The 19,193-nt window shown below is 39.1% G+C and overlaps 1 protein-coding gene and 1 pseudogene across 2 annotated transcripts in view; both read right to left on the bottom strand.

The window, feature by feature from the left end:
- Nucleotides 1-19,193, bottom strand: part of NR6A1 (nuclear receptor subfamily 6 group A member 1) — a 204,422-nt gene that overhangs the window by 176,272 nt on the left and 8,957 nt on the right. The window lies entirely within an intron of this gene.
- On the bottom strand, nucleotides 9,535-10,330 carry LOC116755787 (annotated as a pseudogene).

Here is a 19,193-nt window from a genome sequence, read left to right as displayed (position 1 = left end):
TTCACCAAACAAGCCACAGTCCTTCTTGGTAAAGAACTATTCATCATCCTTCAAGACTCAGCTCAAATATGACAACTATGAAACGTGGAAAACAGAAGAGGCCTCTCCTGCATTCACAACTTAAATAACTGCCTCCTCCACTAGACAGTGAGCTCTTCAAGGGCAGGGACAGTGCCATATCCATCTGCAGAGCTGCTTCTATGCCCGAAACAGTTGCCGATACGTTAAGCATGGTGCTCAAATGCATGATGAACTAAACAGAAAACACAACCCTGCCTCTAGATCACAGTCTAGGGGAAGGAAAATCTAAGTCTAGGATCAGAAAATCTAAGTCTAGCCTGAAAAGTGTGTGGAATGTCTGAATGAGGAAATCTGATCTGGAAAACCAGAGTTTGGAAGCTGCTAAAGTGGATGAGATGCCTAAAAAGGCTCACCTCAGAGCAACTTTAAACCGTCTCTACCTAAACACATGGGGATCAAAAAAGCTGTGGAGAGATGCCAGGCAATGAGGAAATCACTCATTACACATGGGTCCAATACTGAACATCCTTCCAGAAATGAAACTGAGAATAAACACTCACTTAACATAAATTGACTCAAAAATAGGGCAAAAAACATGGGAAGGCAGAATAGTATAATGGGCAAGTTATAGTTCAAGCCACTTTTAGTTTAGTCATATGACTTTAGGCAAGTCACTCCCTATTCTGGACCTCAGATTCTGGACATAAAATGAAAAAGCTGTACCAGAAGTCTCAAGAAAAGACAAAGCCTAACACGTTTTCTGAAAACAACATTTGGAACTCAAAGTAACTAGATCAAACACAAAGACAGGGTGACTAAAAAAAAAGAAATACTATGAAAAATAGTTAAAGTGGACATCTATTGCTTTTATCTGCCTAGCATCCACTCCCCCCTTCTGGTTAATGGCATTCTGATTTTACTTTGGAGACTTATCCCTTTTACACTTTCAGTTGATATGACCCAAGTAGGATTGACCCTAACCCTACTATAAACTGGGATTAACAACAGCACTTACCTTATAGGTCTGTTAAAAGGATTAAATGAGATAGCGCATGTAAAGACTTTACACAGTACTTGACAAAGTCAAAGCTCAACATATGTGAGCTACTACTAACTAACTCCAAGGGTCCATCCAATCTAGTGCTGTATCTGTGGTACCAAAGAGGAGATTATAGGAGGGTTAACTATTGACTCATTCATGACACCATCCTCAAAGACCTGGAATGGAGCCCCCTAACATCACCAATGTAGTTTAATTACTTGCTGTGATTCTTGAACTTTTTTTAATATTTTGAGCCTATAAATTGCTTGATGCAATAATTCCAGATGTAGTACGCTACCCCCCGAGAAAAGAAGAACTCTGTATATTTGCCTTAAAACGAATTCCTAAAAAACAACAACAACAAAAAAAACGAATTCCTCTAGTGGTCACAAAGATCCCTGATTATGGAATTCAGTAACTATGTCTACAGTCCCTCCATCCAGTCCTGATACCACTGGCTAATAATGTTGTCTCTGGCTTTACAGCTCATCACTAATGCAGGAGGCTTGAGGAGATATGGAGAACAATGTTAATCCTACCTCCTGACAAGTCAATGGAATGGCTAGATCTGGCTACCGTTCTCAAACAGTCTCACCCAGATTCTCAGCAACCAGATCCAGCTAGCAAAATGATTCCTAGCTAGAAGAATCCAAACCACTGCTAGAAGTAACCCCAATGTGTGTTCAATTCAATTCAACACAGAGGCAAAGGATATCAGAATTGTTCAGTAAAAAGCAGACTCCTAAGGCACATAAATACACAAATATAACTCCAAAACCTTCTGCCTCACAAAATACAACACATTAAACAGATTAGGAAATGTTCTGAGAAATCCAGAGTCTTTGGCTGGTGACTTAAATTGCTTTAAAAAGGGAGAGACAAGAAACACAGATTGGTTCCTAAAATGATTGATATACCACTAAATCAGCATGCTCATAAGCAATTTGAAATTTAGTGCAAAGCTTATATATATTCTGTTACCACGGTTTAACTTAAAAGGCAGATGCATAGTGAAAAGGACATGGGTCTGAGTTAGAGTTGGATTCAAATCCCGTATCTGCCACTATTTTTGTTTAATTAACTACCCTATAGCTACTTCCTGAAATGGGGATAAAAATAACCATCTTGTTCAACTGTTGTGAGATTTGGTGAATATATATAAATAATCTACTTTATGGCAAGAGATCAATAAATGGCTCTCAGTCTAGGAATTTTCTTTAATACAAAGGAAGATCCAGTTGACAAGCTTTTCTCCAATAGGAAAGAATTTGGCAAAAACAAAAAGATCAGTGACTCCTTAATCTGTGATTGGCTACAGTAATAGATTTTGAAAATATTGATTTTTTTCTTTATTTACTATTTTTGGCTATAAAGTTATACATTTACCACAACAGGATCTTAAATAAACTTTGAGTATCCATTTTTTTCCCAAATGTGAACAAATAAAAGCTTATGGGTAATGCCACTTAACAAATTCAAGTCTAAAACACTAGCTAATTGTAATCTATAATGTGTTTTTTACAAAAGCAAGTTAAATGTTACTCTAGGAATGTTTTAATTTCATTCAATTTGACTGTAGGAAGGCAGCATGGTGCAATAGAGACTTGGATCCTGGTCAGGATTCTGCCAATCTACTTTGAAGCCCACAAGGCAAAATTAAGGTGAGGCCCTTAAAAGGCAAAATTCTATAATTTTAATCAAACATATCATCTTTCCCCAAAACAGAAATCACATATTAACATTAGTTTAAATGTTTTAATTAAATATGATATATAACATTATTTTACCTAGTCAACTGCAATTCAAGTTTCATGTACTTTAAAATGTGAGATATGAAGTGAAGCAGAGCTTCCAGAAGAAAGTCAGGGATCTAGAAGGATTTTGAAACTATTCTGCCTTATTAGGTTCCCTACTCTGTGATCCCAATTCCCTCTGCTTCCCACACCAAATCACCATCAGGGCTACTGACCGTGAATTCAGGTTTTAGAGAATTTTGTTTTCCATACTCCCTAAGAAAAAAGCTAAAAATCTTTACCCAGGATTTGTACTGATACACAAGAGTCATTCACTGGTACTTTCTGGACCAACAGCTCTGGTCATCTGTGTCAGTTTCCCATCTACTTTGTGCCCCTGATCATGATTAGGTTCCCAATGAAACTCTGTGTCCTTCTTTCAGTCAGATCTGGTCTCAGCCCTAACTATCTCCAGCCTCAAGGCTGAGGCATATCCCAGGATCCCAGGAAAGGATGCTCAGTAAATGTTGAGGAACTACTTCTTTCTCCAAAAAGCAATGGTACTAAACCACATGATACCACAATGAAGTTCTTGCCAAAATATCAAGTTCTAAGAGAAAATAACAGTTTCAGTATTCTCTGCCTTCGAAGTCTAGACCAACAATGTCCAATTGAAATTCCTACAATGATGGAAATGTTCTCTCTCTTCATTATCCACAATGGTAGCCACTAGCCACATGTGGCTATTAAGCACTTAGAATGTGACTAGTGTGACTGAGCAACTGAATTTTTAACTTAATTTAATTTTGATTAATTAAAGTAGCCACATAAGGCCAGTGGCTATTATAATGGAAAACATAAGACTAGAAAAAAAGTCCTCCCTCTTCTAAATGTATTATGCCAACTTTTAGACTCTGTTGCAGCTTTAAAGTAAATGAAATATGGAAATGCTTACGCTAGTGTTATTTACTAACCAATTCATAAGTTTATCAGTTGTTATCAGAAAGTAATTCCATCAGCCTAGTAAATATAGTCACTTACTTTCTCAAATTAACGTTATTAAGTACCTGCCCACACTGTAGCAGCTCCTAGGCCTGGAAGATACAGGTATCAGTGAGAATGACCCTACTGTCAGAGAATGAATAGTCCAGAGGGGTACAGAATAAAAATTAACTACAGAGTACAACAATATGAATGTACTTAATGCCACTGAACTGTACACTTAAAATGGTTAAAATGGTAAATTTTATGTTATATTTTACTACAATAAGAAAAGATTAAAGCCAAATGAAATAAAGACAGCGAAGGAACTTCCCTGGTGGTCCAGTGGTTAGGACTCCACACTTCCACTGCAGGGGGCACAGGTTCAATACCTGGTTAGGGAACTAAGATCCCACATGCCGTGTGGTGCGGCCCCCAAAAAAAAAAGATAGTAAAATAGATAATAACATTAAAAAAATTAATGGTAGGGAGTGAATGATGGACAGATTGGGACAGATAGACAAGGTGAAACTGGGAAGCACTGCAGAGTAGTAAGAGCATATATTTTGCTATCAGAACAGGTTTGAGTCCTGGCACCATCACTTACTACTGTGTTAACTTAGGAAGTGACTTCACCTATCTGAGCCAATTTCCTCATCTGTAGACTGTTGTGAGGATTCAATGAAATGATACACTTAGGGCAGTGGAAAGCGCTTAAGAGCCGCTATCAATATTAGTGAGAACACAGCAGCAACCATGGGGCCAGGGGCATGTGCAAGGGATAAGCATTCACCAGACAAACAGGGCTATTTGAGAAACATATGCAGAGGAAACCACATGTAAAAGGCATGAACAGAGAAAGTGAACAGTGTTACCTGGTAATGTGATTTGACTGGAGCCCCAGCCAGGGCCATATCATAAAGGGTTTTAACTGCCATACACGGGGAGTTTTTGGCTTTTATTCTATAGGCAACAGTCACTGAGGAAAGGAAATACATGGATACACCTAGGAAGTGTGTCAATACCAGCCCAACTCTGACTAACTTCAATACAGTGGTTCTAAAATTTCAACCAGGTAACTATAAGCATAAGGGTTAAAGGGATGGGAGGAAAGCGCTCTGAGAGGGTAGACAAGATACACATGGCAAACCATTCACAGCTCCTGAAATTCTAGGAACTCTTCCCATTTTTCAGGGCCCCTCCCAACTCCATCTCCTATACTGCTTTTGGTACAAAGAATGGCTTAGGTAGCGGCTGAAAAGGAATGTAGCTTTTTTTTTTTTTTGGTAACAAACATTAGCTAGCTAAACCATGGCCTGCCTTACAGACCAGTCTGCAGCCTACAATTTAGCCCCAGACCCAAGCAAATACAGAAACACTTTTCTTTAGATTGGCTGAGCATTAAATTCACATCTGTCTCTTTCCTTTCTATCCAGTGAGTGGGATGCCACTTGCGCCATTAGCATTTGTTTCTCACAGGCAACCTGATAAACTATATTTCAGGAATAACAGAAAATGCTTTTGAATACAGAGACAGCACCACAAGTCCGCACAGCAAAAGCTGGCTGGCAGAACAAGTCATATTTCCCTTTCTCCACCTACAAATGTCAAGGTCACATTTTAAAAACTGCAACAAGGGGCTTCCCTGGTGGCGCAGTGGTTGAGGGTCCGCCTGCCGATGCAGGGGACGCAGGTTCGTGCCCCGGTCCGGGAAGATCCCACATGCCGCAGAGCGGCTGGGCCCGTGAGCCATGGCCGCTGAGCCTGCGTGTCCGGAGCCTGTGCTCCGCAACGGGAGAGGTCACAACAGTGAGAGGCCCGCGTACCACAAAAAAAAAAAAAAAACTGCAACAAAAACAAAGCCCTTTCCCTAATGTCATTTTTTTAACATGAAGTCCTAGGGGCAGAAAAAAAGGGTGGGGGGAGGAGAAGCCAAGGATTCTCAATTATATAACCTATTGTGCCCACATATTTGCTCAGCTTAAATGCTGCTTACAAGAAGTGTCTACATTTCTATGGAAACATTAATAAGTTCCATCTGATCAACTTACATCACCTTTCATACAGTTTTTCAGCCTTCTAGCTTTGTAATGGCAGCCTTGAAACCATACTGAAGGCAGAAAAGCCAGCTCAAGATTATGACATTTCAATTTTAAGATATTTTAAAAAATAAAAGCAGTACAAACCTTCAAGGCTGTGGCTAGAGAATCAGAAGGTGAAAACAGTTTAGGAAGGCAATTCGGTTTGATGAGTCAGAGGTCATTAGTGTTTCTATGGAAATATAGTACAGGCATTTCTCAGAAAACTGCATATACTGATGAGCCTCTGACATTTTTCATTTACAATTCCTGGATCTCTGTAGTAACAAAAGAGATTGTTGATAATTCTCCATTCAGCTTGGAGGTTAAAGAAATTTCAAAATGCACACATACAATAAAATGTATAAAATAATCTCTCAGCTGCCATTTATTGAATCTTTACTATAGGCCTAGCATTGGCGTGATGCTTTACACGAATTCTTCCTTTCTCCATCTTATAGGTTTAAACAGATTATTGTATTCTGTTACATGGAAAGAGCCACAAAAGTAAAAACAAGAGAACTTCTATTCAGAACAGTTGGGCTAATAAAACCCCACCTTTGCAAGGTACATGCTTTTCAACAGCTAGATGGGAACTTGACGTTATTTCAAAAAACAAACCCTGACATTCCCACAAAAGCAGGGCTTCAGAGTCCAAGAAAAAAACACCACACCTTAGATGAGTCCATTATAAACCTCTTCTTGAATAATCCAAGATAATCAGAAGCAGCTAGAGTAACTTCACTAACCAGATCAAACCGAAGTATAAAACTTTACATCAATGAATGAATGCAATATTGTAATTAAACAAGAACTAGGTTGTTTTGGAAAAATATATGTTACTCCCAGCAGGAGTAGGGAGAGTGAAGGAGATTTTTTTTTTGCTCATTGTCATTTCAAAGACTAACTGAAGAAGAGTCCTACAGACAAAGGAGTTTGTTTGACCGTGGTCACAGAGCTTTCGAGGTCATTTCAGAACCATCTGTTGAGGATGATTTTTTTTTTCTCCATTCAACTTTTCTGATTGAAAATATATTGTTTTTATAAACAGAAACATGCACATTTTAAAAATCCTAAGAGCAATGAAAAATATTTTAAAAAAGAATGTATGTATATATCTATATGTATAACTGAATCACTTGCTGTACAGCAGTAATTAACACAACATTGTAAATAAACTTTACTTCAATAAAAAAGAAAAAGCCTAAGAACAAAATGATTCACCTTAACTCTCTAAAATTGACCAGTTCAACTGAAGGAAAAAAAAAAAAAACCTCCCAGACATTCTCTAAGTGACTTTTAAAGTACTTCTTATTAGAAACATAATTCTGGGCACTAATCTTTCTGACACACTAGTTAACCATTAATGCTAAAGCTCAGTACCATCTCTCATGTCTCAGCTTCAGAAATCCATTGTGTGGCAACAAAAAGATACAACATCTTTAAACTTCCACCCCAGAATCTTTCAAATATGAAGCAAAGCTAGTTGCTAGTTTATCAATCTATGAAATAACCCCAAAAGAAATTTTTTTTAACTATTCGAACTGGAGTCAAGATAGAAGAGCAAAAACCAACATATGTTTAGAGCACCACATAAATGCAAAAGACACTCCACAAACAGGATTAAGGGTGAAAAACTCCTGCTGCTTATTATTTTATTTTTTTTTTTTTGCGGTACGCGGGCCTCTCACTGCTGTGGCCTCTCCCGTTGCGGAGCACAGGCTCTGGACGCGCACGCTCAGCGGCCACGGCTCACGGGCCCAGCCGCTCAGCGGCCGGCATGTGGGATCCTCCCGGACCGGGGCACGAACCCGCGTCCCCTACATCGGCAGGCAGACTCTCAACCACTGCGCCACCAGGGAAGCCCCTTCTGCTTCTTATATGCTACACTTTCCTACGTTCTAAAATTAAACTCAATAAATATTTACCTAGCATTTTCAATATAGGGCACTATGCTAAGTTAAAAGGGATACAAAGATGAATAAAGCTGGCTACCCCTAGATGCTTACAATCCCTCTCCCCACTGGTAACCACTAGTTTGTTCTCTATATCTGTGAGTCTGCTTCTTTGTTATATTCACTAGTTTGTTCTATTTTTTTTAGATTCCACATATAAGTGATATCATACAACACTTTGTATTTGTCTTCCTCTGTCTGACTTATTTCAATTAGCATAATAACCTCCAAGCCCATCCATGTTGCTGCAAACAGCAAAATTTCATTCTTTCTAATGGTTGAGTAGTATTCCATTGTATGTATATTACCACATCATCTTTATCCATTCATCTGCTGACAGACACTTAGGTAGCTTCCATATCTTGGCAATTGTAAATAATGCTGCCATGAACATTGGGGTGTATGCATATTTTCGAATTAGTGTTTCTGGTTTTTTTTTGGATATATAGCCAGGAGTCGAACTGCTGGGTCATATGGTAGTTCTGTTTTTAGTTTTTTTGAGAAACCTCCATACTGTTTTCCATAGTGGCTACACCAGTTTACACTCCCACCAATAGTGTACAAGGGTACCCTTTTCTCCACATCCTCACCAACATTTGTTATTTGTGTTCTTTTTGATGACAGCCATCCTGACAAGTGTGAGATGATGCTTCATTGTAGTTTTGACTTGCATTTCCCTGATGATTAGCGACGCTGAGCATCTTCTCATGTGCCTGTTGGCTGGCTCCCAATTTTCAGCATGTTTAGCAAGGAATGGAAGGCCTTAAATCACAGAAATAGGGAACTCCCTGGCAGTCCAGTGGTTAAGACTCCAAGCTTTCACTGCCGAGGGCCCAGGTCTGATCCCTGGTCGGGGAACTGAGATCCCACGGGCCACGTGGCACTGCCAAAAAAAAAAAAAAAAAAATCATAGAAATAAGCAAGTCCAACATTTGAAAAGCTACTTTTTAGAACCTTCTTTTCCTTGACTCATCATGAAGTTTGGAAAGGGTAAAACATCAATTCCTATTTCCAAACTCTTAACTCTTTATACAGAGATAAAAACGTCTATACCAACTCTGATGTTAAAGCAATTTCCTAACGTTGAGACATCAATAAAGTGATACACTAGGGAGGCAAGACACCTGAACACTAGCCTTACTCTGGTACTAATAAGCCATTTGTGTGAGATGCTAAGGGATCTACTCCCTCTGTGCTCCATTTTCTCTTCAGTAAAAGGAGAAAGTCTGGCCAATTTTCTTAGTATTTTTTCAGCTCTAAAGTCTATGAATTTTTCAAAAGTTGGCAGTTGTGTATACTAGGGGATACAGAGGATATAACGTTAACACTTGAGGAACCCTTAAGAGGTTGCCAAGATTCTTAGATTTTTTTTTTTTAACTAGAAGAAACCTTATAAACCATCCCTAATCTCTTCCATCCCACTCTAGCCCCCATTTTACAGAAGGGAGAAGCTGTGTAAAGGGAGTAATATCTGTAATATCTCTCTGATTTAAACAATTTGGCTTTGGCATTTTCCTAAAGGCTTTGGCATTTTCCCAATCTAAAAATGGCAACAGTAATAGTATGTACATGTCACAGGGCTCCGGAGAGGATTAAATGAAATGAAAGAAAATTTAAAGCACTCAAGAGAGCACCTGGTGCATAGTACATGTTTAGTAAAAGTTAGCCATTTTTTTTTTTTTTTTAGATGGACCAGTTATTCAATTAGGTTCTTTGTAAGAAGTTTAGAACACTATTTTGTGAGGATAAATTCCATTTGTAAGGGCAAACACAGAGTGGAGGTAGCCCTGGAGCTGAGGAGCAGCTTTGATTCTTCATAGAATTTGTGAGTCCACAGCTTTCTGATCAACCTTGCGCTGCTCTGTAATCTCATATTTCTCTCTCTGTGGGTCGAAGATCTCACCTTCTGGGTGCTTGGGCTTACACAGCTTCTTCTTCTTGAAGTAAGCATCAGTGAGATGTTCTAGGATTTTTCACACCACTGATATCAATTTTGATAGAGGTGGCAATGACAAATTTCTGGTGTGTTCTGCAGAGAACTCGATTGAGGGACAGAGGCCCAGTCACAAGTAGCAAGCCACTGCTCAGATGCTTCAGAAAGATGACCCTCTTGCCTCCGTGGCGCCCAGTGAGGCAGATCAGAATGGTCCCAGGAGTGATGCCAGCATGCAGTTTTCTCACGTTTACTGAAGGGTTTTTTGCCATGACTTAACAGCTTTCCAGGCACATTTTCAGTAGGATAATACCTAGGCGTTTTGCAAAGTTAACCACTCGGGTACCACCATTCTTGTCACCACCAACTGGTTTTGTGACAGTAGCAAGGACCATCACCTTTTTCTTTTCAACCTTGGATTTAGCTGCTGAATACTTCATCTTGTACAAGGCCTTTCTGGAATACATAACCAATCAGGAATACTGGCCAATTCCTCTGACCAAGACAGGGTTTCAGCTGCAGTGGGGCTTCCCCTTCTTAACCTTTTTAACCCTGTCACCAGCATCAGCCTTTTTTTTTTTCTTTTAATTTTTATCGGAGTATGGTTGCTTTACAATGTTGTGTTAGCCTCCACTGCACAACAAAATGAAACAGCCATATACACACAGATATACCCTCCCTTTTGGACTTCCCTCCCATTTAGGTTACCACAGTACATTAGGTAGAGTTCCCTGACCTATACAGTATGTTCCCATCAGTTGTCTAATTTATACATAGTATCAATAATGTATACGTGTCAATCCCAGTCTCCCAGTTCCTCTCACCCCACCCCTTTCCCCCTTGGTATCCATACATTTGTTCTCTACACATCAGCCTTCTTGGCTTCACATTTTTTCTCTTTAGTATCTGGCTTCTCAGCTTTTTCACTGCCATCTTGTAAGATGGGAAAATAGAGTTAGCCATTATTATCATAGTTGGGAAAGTCATTCTGATCTTCACCCTCCAAGCCACAAATATAAGTATACTTGTGAAATAGACTTCTTGATTAAAAAATATAAACCACTTTGCAGCAGCTCTAGGGAAACTGTTCCACTCTGTGCACACATAGAGAATAGGACCTTTTATTAAGTCATCACTCAGTGCTATTATTGAGATGTTGGCTTCTTGATGAAGCTACAGCATTCATGTGAAAACTGACCTCTGGGTCAACCATTCAGATCTCAGATCACCAGACCAATGAAATAAATGACTGGGGCATGTTTGAGAGCTACAGATACTAGTCTACCATGCCCAACTAAAATCATACTCTACTTGTATAATACATGCATCCTTTTAATTTTTGATACCTGTTATAAGGTCTGTCAGCTTAGGGGTAAAGTTCATCTTCTAACAGTATCATGCATTAGCATTAGCACAAACATAATGTAGCATTCTTACTTCCGAACATGTATCTCAAAACTAAGTGAAATACCAAAAATGTCACTCTTCCAGAGTGGGGAACCATTACTTGGTATACAGCACTTCTGATCTGACTTTAGCAATCCAGTTTCTGCATGTGCTTCACATTCCTGAATAAGTCAAAGTGACCATATTTTTAGAATATTAGCTAATGATGTCAAGATGAGAAGAGTGTACTCATAAGGTCAACAAGGCAGACTGAAATACAAGCTGACCTGGAAACTGAAGTTGTGTAGACATACTGGTTGCTTACAGTCACTACCATGTTACAGTCTTCGTGTTTTCAGTTCATGATATTTTTTTTTTTTTTTTGCTGTACGCGGGCCTCTCACGGCTGCGGCCCCTCCCACTGCGGAGCACAGGCTCCGGACGCACAGGCTCAGCGGCCATGGCTCACGTGCCCAGCCGCTCTGCGGCATGTGGGATCTTCCCGGACTGAGGCACGAACCCATGTCCCCTGCATCGTCAGGCGGACTCTCAATCACTGCGCCACCAGGGAAGCCCACGATATTCATTTTTTAACTTGTTCCACATAGTATTAAGTAGCCTAATGTTATTTTGCTTTATTTCCTAAAAGCCATTAAGTATTACAATTCCTTCCCATTCCACACAGAGATCTACTTCTGTGTCACATGCCCAGGGCCAGCACTGCCTCCCTGTTTGCAAGGACATGTCCTAAATCCCACAACAGCATCCTTCTCCAACACCACTAATTGGTTTTGGACTTCATTCTTTTCCTTGGAAACACAAAAAGGTATCTTTAAAAAAAAAAATGGTCAGGGACTTCCCTGGTGGCGCAGGGGTTAAGAATCCACCTGCCAATGCAGGGGACACGGGTTCGAGCCCTGGTCCAGGAAGATCCCACATGCCGTGAAGCAACTAAGCCCCTGCGCCACAACTACTGAGCCGAGCCTGCGCTCTAGCGCCCGTGAGCTACAACTACTGAGTCCGCGCGCCTAGAGACCGCGCTCCGCAACAAGAGAAGCCACCGCAATGAGAAGCACGTGCATCGCAACAAAGAGTAGACCCTGCTCGATGCAACTAGAGAAAGTCCACATGCAGCAATGAAGACCCAATGCAACCAAAAATAAATAAGTAAATAAAAATAAAATAGAATAAAATAAATTTTTAAATGGCCAGTTTAAAAAAAAAGTTAAGAATTTAAACAAGCAATTTTCAAGGGGCACAACTGTCCCCATGACTAAAAATGGAGGTGGCATTAACTCTGAAGTTTGGTTTTAATTTTTGCATCTGCCGTTAAAGCAATGTCTTCTAAATACTAGACTCCTTAAGGTACAAATGGCCCTTAGGATCTCCTCTATCAGAATATGGTGCTGAGATTCCAAGAGTGTGAGGCCTAGAGTCAAACAGCCTATATATGAATCCCATCTCTCCCATTTACCAGGCCAAGTCACATAACTGCTCCCAGTTTTCTCATCTGCAAAATGACAGTAATAATGTAACTCTCCTTATAAGACTGCTGCACATAATTAGTACACGGTAAGCACACAATAAATTTCAATTTAAGAAAAAAGACAAACGCTTAACTACAAGATTTTCAGAAAAAGATAATGATCACAAACTAAGTACTAATGATACTAATTTTGCACATGAATAGAGTTGCTAAATCACAATTCAGCTAAGAAATTGGTTTGGGACAAAATTTTTTCCTTTCAACAGGAAGAACACAAATACTTCATGTTCTAATCAAGAGAGACATTAAGTTTTTATGATTTAGAACTTAAAGTGGTAAAATTCTAGATAGAGCATATGAGCTAGATAATAAAATTTCAAACCCTTGTTCTAAAGTCTCCATTACTTCATACCAGGGCATGCTGACAAATCTTACCCTGGGATAAGCTCTGGGTTGAAACCCTGGGTTCAAAGTGTCAAAGAACAGTGAATCATATATTTTAGCTTATGCCAAGTACTAGAAAAATTTTATCAACGTATCAATTATACCAAGTTTGACCTGCCATACACTACACCAGTCTGGCCTCTGGGATTAGAAATCTATTAGGAATAGGTTTCACAAGATGATTTATCAAGAATCCACAGTAAATGTTCAAAGATATAACCTAGCACAGACAAAGTACAACATAGTAGACAGGAAAATCAATTCATGGGGACTTCCCTGGTAGCGCAGTGGTTAAGAATCTGCCTGCCAATGCAGGGGACACGGGTTCAAGCCCTGGTCCGGGAAGATCCCACGTGCCGCGTAGCAGCTAAGCCCATGCACCACAACTACTGAGCCTGCACTCCAGAGCCCGCAGGCCACAACTACTGAGCCCTCATGTCACGACTACTGAGGCCTGCGTGCCTAGAGCCCGTGCTCTGCAACAGGAGAAGCCACCGCAATGAGAAGCACGTGAACCACAAGGAAGAGTAGCCCCCACTCACCACAACTAGAGAAAGCCCACGCGCAGCAACGAAGACCCAGTGCAGCCAAAAATAAATTAAATAAATAAATTTATGTTTTAAAAAAGATTTCTGCCAAATTAAGATCGATAGTTAGCACAGCAGCATTTTCAAGAATGTTCAATTTGTCTCTATCCCAGCTCTCTGCTGCTCCTGCAGCTGGAAAGAGCCAGGGCAGAGAGGGGACCTCTGCTGGTAGAAAGATACAGTCTGCTCTGGGCTGCAGGTAATGGGGGAAAAGATGGGGTACAGGAAAAGGGAGAGAAGAAAAGGGCAAAAAATGACAGGGTAGCAATTTAGAAGAAGGAAACTGACAACAAATTCTGTAAGTTCTACAAATTAGATTCAGCAAATTGATTTTTGTTGAACTGAATACTGGGTAAAGTGGATATTTGGCAAGCCAGTTTCAATGACTTGGATTTCGGTGAACTGGCTTGCTTACCCAAGAAGTAGGTATATTAACGTTACTTACAGATAAGGAAATTGAAAAATGTTAAATAACCTTCGTACAGTAACACAGCTGCACTCCAGGTTCTTCACACACTACATCAATTCATTCTCCAGTAACTTGTGTGGTGATTCTACATCCTTTCAGCACCACTACCCTCCAAAAAAATCAAAAAAGTAGGAGAGACAGGCTTTAAACCCAGGTCCAACTAAAGCTCATGCCTTAACACACCTAGTTAATCACTACATCATAATAATAGTTCTCTGAAATAATTTTAAATTGTCACCCATACCAATGCAGTTTGTCTACCATACTACAATAACTATTTATTCTACCCTCTTCTGCAAAAATTAGTATCTGCTGTTCAGAGGCTGAGTGGCACTGCTGCTGCCAGACTAAACTAGAATACTTTCAAGGCAAAAGTCAAGATTGTAGAGACATTATTACTTTATTTAGGCTGGACAACCTTATTACTCATGATTTTAGATCAAATTTTGCACAACTGAAATTGCTTGAGAACCCATACTACCATCTTTAGGGATCCCACACTGACAATCCCTGATGTGTGGGTACATATACACACATACACACACACACACACACACACACACACACACAAACACACACACACACAGGTATATAGTTTTATGATCAATTATTTTGGTCAAAGTGTAGGCTAGCCTCATTAAGTAAATGTAAAAACTAAAATAATCCTTAAGTCTACACAATCTATATAAGACATTAGTGCTTGCTCAAACTGTTTGCCTTACTACTGCGGTCTTCAGGGATTTATCACATTTATGATGCTAAGAGAAATGTCTTATCTCACCTACTGACACATAAAACTTGACTTTTCTTGTAGCAACATGTTCAACTTTCCTCCTATCAATAAGATAGTAGTTCAAGGCTCTCTAAACAACTGAAAATATATTTTGCTCTTTTTGGTAAGCAGAAAAATCCTCTACTCATAGATCTTATGATACAGCCCAAATATAAAGCATTTTTGCCTCAGCATAATCAGGAACTTTTACTAACAAAGTTCCCACTCCTGTAAAATATTTTAAGAATGAATTAAACTGTTACTTTTAAAAGGCATTAAACATTTATTCTGATTTTGAACACTGGGTTCAAAAATCTCTTTATGTTAAGATGGGGAAAAGAAAGATCTTTTAAGCAAACTGACACTTTGAAAAACATCACCCTACCTTAAACCTCTTCAAATACATATTTCAAATGCTCAACGAAGAAATGACAAAGCTAATTTTTTTTTGTCCATTCCAGGCTTCTCTTCTGCACTTTAAAAGTGCCTCTTATTATTTCTGATTTTCAACGTACACCTAAGGCTACCCTTAATGTTTTAGCAAATAGAATATGATTCTTCCTAACCTCTTGTGAAAACAACAAGGACTATAAATTTAACTCAAGACAACTTTTGTCCTTCAGTTAGATTCAAGGTCATCTCAAGGCTTTTAATTACTAACCAGGATTTGAGAGGGTCTGCAATTGGTATAGTCGAGGGAAAGAGCAGCTGGCTTATTCACTTTCTTATTAAAGAGCCTTATAAAAACTGTGTCTTGGCAAATTGCAAACTCTCTTACCACCAGTGGTGAACACAAAGAAGCAGAGCAAATGATCTTCAAACATTTGTGTTTACTCTCAATCAACCTCAACTTTTAAAATTACTAAAAGACTCTTAAATCTTAATTTCAGCAAGTATGATTTATGATTTAATTCAAAATTTGTAGACAGCCAGACTCTGAAAATATCTGTTTCCATTCTGAAACCAGCCCTGTTAAAAATTATGAATGCCCTTCAAATTAGCATAAAATTTATTTAGGTTTTTCACTATCAAACCCTGTGCAGGGTCAGTGTTTCAGCCACTGAGGAAGCCATGCAGATTATGCAGATATCTAAAGGAATGTAAGTTTAACTTCTCTCTCCATGTACTTAATTTCCAATCAAATTCAGTTTTAAGTTTCAGGACACATTCAAGACTTTGAGGAAGTTGATATAGTTGTATTTGAAGACAGAGAGACACCCCCCCACCCCAATCCATCCTCCTGAAATTTTCAGAGGCAACCAGAGAAGGCTCCAGAGTGTCTTTGTGACCCATTCACCCATGATCTATAAGAAAAAGAAGGCAGCCTCAGAAGGGTCCTTAAGCACTGCTCTGACCAGGCTGGAGATACTGGGGTGGGGGGTAGAAGACAATGTGCATGGGGGGCCTGGTGCCAGAAATCTAAAAGATTCAGAGTACAAAAGGCATTGGGAACGACTTCACATATCCCTCCATAACATAAGAACAGAGGAAATAGCCTACCAGTGTCTCAATTCTATCTCAAGCATGAGGCATTTATTAAAAATATAGTAATAAGTCCTAGACGTTAGTATACAAGATATCTTAGTGTAAATTAAACTGGTTGTTGGCGATGGTACACCGAGGTAGATACATACTTCTAAAAATTTATCCCCCCAAAAATAAGCCAAAATAAAAGAAAGCACAAGATAGTCTGAGCAGTAGTGTTATACCAGTGAGAAACTAAAAACTATCTTAATGTCCAACACTGAAAAACAATGGGCTGTCATATAGCTATTAAAAGTTTTAAATAAGCTAATGTTGAATCAGTAAAGTTTATAACATGAGAAAAAGGCTTAAAATTAAACAAAAAGCATAAAACATAACGGTATATATATACTGTATGATCAGAACAATAGGCAAAAAAACTAGGATTTGAAGAGTCTAGAAGAAAACATAAGAAAATGCTAATAAAAGTTGCTTGGAGACAAGATTATACGTAATTTTCCCTTCAGTTTCCATATTTTCTACAGTGATTACACATTTCTAATTTTAAAATCACTAAACAGCTCACACCTAAGGAACCTAAGGGCCACAGGCAATTCAAGCACAGAACTCAGAGATCACACCATTTAAAATCTAAATACAAGATAGAGCTAAATCCCTCCTGCTTGTATGCAAGCACTTCCAACTGTGTTGCCCAGGAAGCGTCCCTTAAACAACGCTCTAAACTTGCTTTCCAAACACAGCATTGGAAACACTGGGTATCCTTCGGCCAGGAGCCCTATCTATGCTCCTGAAACTAGCTTTGGAGAATAAATTTACAGTACTTGACACACTTCATACTACCCATAGATGCTCGGTAATTGTTCTTCTATTAATGGGCACACTATATGAAAAGCAAACTTACTTTAAAATATTTTTAAAAGGCTCACGGCAGATAGTGCATTTTATCTTCAAATGTTAAATGCATTTTTTCATCACAGTAGTACTTTCAGTAACTGCTCACCAGCAGTTAGCTCTGAATTCCAGCCAGCCCAACTATCTTTCAGATTTAATCTGTCAGCAAGTAAGGGAATATTTTTTTGTGGGAAAGCAATTGTAATTTCCCACATTAGGTGATTGATTAAGTTCTCTCCCCTAAAAGGCTGATTAGTTTCCTGGTGCCAGTAAAATGATTGATGAATATTTCAACTGCAGCTCCCTTGCTAACCCCCCTCCACCCCTCCCCCATACATTGCCGCCCCTTTCCTGCTGGGTTCCCTTTTTCCAGACCAACAGCATTTAAGAAGGTTTTGCAATTTTCCTTAATGAATCCAAGTTCTCAAACTCAGAGCATTTGATCTTAAGAGGATAGGACTCTTCTCAATGCTGAATGAGTTTTGCAGATAAAAATTCCTTTACAAGGAATAAGAGAAAACTCTGAAATGAACTGTGGGTTTAACTCAATGAATGAAAATGTACTTACAAAAGAAAAGTGTGACATTGAGGGGGTGGGGTTATAAATGAGAAGAAAAGTGATCGTGTTAAAAAGAAAAAAACACAAATGAAAACTCTACATTGAATTTCAAGTTTACATTACAAATTGTCATAATGTCATAACTTTAACTGCAAACATTTCTATGCGGTAGACCCAGAGAACAGAATTTACATGTAAATTATGTAATCCTACAGACTTTACAGCAGCCAGGTATTCTAAAATTTAAACAGGGAAACAAGGTATGGTAAGCATTAAGGAATGTAAATATTGTTTGAGGGATTATTGAACAGTATCTGTAATCAAAATCATCCCAATGAATTTGGGCTGTGAGTACCACCATAGTTATTTGCTTTAGGCAGGGCTTTCCTAAATTGCAACTTCCTGTTTTACCCAATTCATTTCATCACAAAGCTGGAAAATTCCTTCAGGGATTATCTAATTTAGCTCCTTCATTTTATACGTGGACCCATGGAGACATGCCTTTATAAGAGAGCTAGAATGAGAACCCAGGCAAAACCTAGGCGCATCAACTATTTCCTGAACCTCATACCTCCTCAAATAATGTAGTTGGCCTCCTCTCACAAGTCCTTTCCTGCTCAAACTACATTGCTACCACAATCTATTAACCCCCACTGCCACATCAGTCTCACCATCTCCTTGCTAGGAAATCACTATCTATATTTTACAAGCTTTAGACAACTGGTTCTTATATCTCCATTTTCAAAGGGTCACATCAACCTTAGATTTGTCCTCCTCTTTTTCATATAGCCAGCTTTTGTGTGGCAGAAATAAAAAAGGTATAGGGGACAAAGCTCATCTTTTTCCTAAACCACATTCCCCAACATAGTCAAGCAAACAGCCAGGGGTTTACTGGCCATCGCATCCTAATCTGGTGTATCTGGTCACTTTAGGTATAATGAGAGCTACATTTCCAAACAGAAATGTAGCTATATTCTGGTTCCAGGAGGGCCTGTCAAACCTTGGATTTAGCTTCAACACATGGCTTGACTTACATACTTGCCCCAATTTTCTGAAGTGACTGAAAAGCACATTCCCTTCCCTTATATTTTGCAGACTTTCTCTGACTACCAGCAAAGAACTCAGACTCAAAGGGCTCTGATTAAAGCAAAAGACTCAAGATTCCTGACCTGACCGCTTTCATTCGTCCATTCATTCAACATTCATGAAACACCAATTTCTTGTGTTTTTCTTGTGTTTTATCTGACGCTACAGATACAAGATATGATATCCCTGCCTTGAATGGCTCAAAACCCCTTCTTTCCTTAGCACTCAAGGATTATCTCTGATTCTGCAAAATTATTTTCTGCTCAGTTGTTTTCTGGTTGGCTT

The sequence above is a fragment of the Phocoena sinus genome, chromosome 6 (assembly GCF_008692025.1).
Source record: "Phocoena sinus isolate mPhoSin1 chromosome 6, mPhoSin1.pri, whole genome shotgun sequence".
Lineage (NCBI taxonomy): Eukaryota > Metazoa > Chordata > Mammalia > Artiodactyla > Phocoenidae > Phocoena > Phocoena sinus.
Note: the sequence above shows the minus strand (reverse complement) of the source record. Positions and strands in the feature narration are given on the sequence as shown.